Here is a 2,115-nt window from a genome sequence, read left to right on the forward strand (position 1 = left end):
TCAGTGCAATTCTGTGCTTAGTCGCTCTGAGTTTGAATTGATAATTGATCACATTTCCAAAAAAAATCAATTAAAGATACGGCTGTTGGTTCATTATTTACTTATTTATTAATTAATTAATTTTTTTTTCATTTACGACAAGACATATCAAAATTTTATCTATAGAACACATTTACATTTTATGGAAGGGGGAGTCATGCGCCAAGGTAGAACTGAATACATTTTTAAATGGATCCGGATCTAAAAACGGATCCAGTATTTATTGACTGGATAAAATCTGTGGAGTAGTGAGCTAGTGGCCGTCTTTAGAAGGAAAAATTGCCAAAGATAAATGTATCAATTTTCTGTTGCTTCAGAAAAACATGTTAGAAAAGTTTATGAGTAACAGAAATTATATTCTTTGTCAGGTCCCTGGAATCAAGTGAGGTGCCTCAATCAACTGGATGGAAGGTTGACTCTAAGGTATGAGATTATGAGTTTTATTTTTCATGGTAATCTCATGTATTATAGTATTTGAAATTATGAGAGCATTTTGCGAGTTATGTATATGCATTGAAATTAAACTGTATCACTGTGTATGTATAAATACATAACCTACAAATGCCTGCATATATTATAGCAGATATGTGACATTAAGGATTTCACGAAATTCCTAAGGAATTTGTGAAATGAACGATTCGCTTAGGAATTTTGATCCCCGAGGGCTAATACTAGACACGGCGAAACAGTGATTCATCTGCACTGTTTCGCCGTGTTTAGTACTAGCCCCTGGGGGGGCGGGGTCAAAAGAAAATCCCCTTGTGGACGTTTGATACCCAAGGAGCTAGTGCTAAACACTGCCAAAAAGTGTAGACCAGGGGTTTTCAACCTTTTCCTCCCCCCGTACCCTTTCGGGTATTTGTAATGTCAGTAATGTGCCTCTTTCACTTTGTATAACGTGGAAAAGAAAAACATCTCAGAAAAACTGTATAGAGGGGAAATAAGTATATAACTCTCCTGACATAACCAGTAATATTGTAAACAATTTTTATAATTATTTACCGCTGGCTATGAAGTAAATTTTCAAGGTTATGGTACTGAGCTGCAAAAACAAAATACATTATTATTACATCAGTTGCAAAGGTAGTTAATAAACTGGCTGAAACTGTCGAAAACCCCTGGTGTAGATAAATCACTGTTTCACCGTGTTTAGTACTGGCCCGCGGGGATCGAATGTTCCTAAGCGAATTGTTCATTTCACATATTCCCTACGGATTTCGTGAAATCCCTGGATTACACATTTACTGTAACATACATATGGAAAACACACCTGCCCACACATGAATGAAGTTTTGTAAACTCTACGGACATTCATTGCTCCATTTCGTTAAGATGGTTTCGAGCTCTGCATTGTTGAAAACAAATAAACTAATTGACTATCTTCGAAAGACATTAAATTACGTTGAATATTCTGTCCTTCTGGGTGTAATATTTTTTAATATTAATGTAAAATATTTATTATTCTTGTTGCTTCTAAGTTACTTTAGTTTGAATAGCGTTATTAATTTTTGTATTCTCTGACCTGCTTTTCACACTGTTTATTGTCATTATCATCACTCATGGGTCAGTAATTTCAAGGCACACCTTAATATAATTAAATATAAAAAATTCTCATACAGTCATTAATTTGAGTTTTGTAAACAACTTTACATAATTGTGAAAAAAAATATTAAATTGTTCATGATTTTAATAATTAACTGTTTTCCATTATTGATACCTTTGTCATCATTACGTTGCTTTCATCTTTTTAGCTGTTCCTCAGAAGTATTAGCTATTTATTTAACAGTCCTTTGTATCACTTAGATGATATTTATTTACTAATTATTATTTTTCCCTTTCACTATTGCTAGTGGATTTCTTACTTAATTTATGTCAAGTTCTGCACGTGTATTAAGTAAGTTATGTTTAGGAAGATTTCTGCACAAGGGATTCATCCACGATTCAGCATTCAAAGCTAAGTCATTCATACTATACATACATACATACATATATGTGAGTGTGTGTGTGTACTTAACTACTACGCCAATTGCATATTGAAATCAGTAACGGAAATTGGCCATAAACTGCATATGTATC

General features: G+C 33.4%; 1 protein-coding gene across 1 annotated transcript in view; it reads left to right on the forward strand.

The window, feature by feature from the left end:
* The first annotated feature begins 441 nt into the window (after positions 1-441).
* The window catches only part of LOC135203593 (prolyl 3-hydroxylase OGFOD1-like), a 286,279-nt gene continuing 284,605 nt past the window's right edge, over positions 442-2,115 (forward strand). Inside the window, exon 1 of the mRNA XM_064233381.1 lies at positions 442-462. The gene's annotated coding sequence lies outside the window, so the exon portion shown is untranslated. The remainder of the gene's footprint in view (positions 463-2,115) is intronic.

Source organism: Macrobrachium nipponense, chromosome 36 (genome assembly GCF_015104395.2).
Source record: "Macrobrachium nipponense isolate FS-2020 chromosome 36, ASM1510439v2, whole genome shotgun sequence".
NCBI classification, from domain to species: Eukaryota; Metazoa; Arthropoda; class Malacostraca; order Decapoda; family Palaemonidae; genus Macrobrachium; species Macrobrachium nipponense.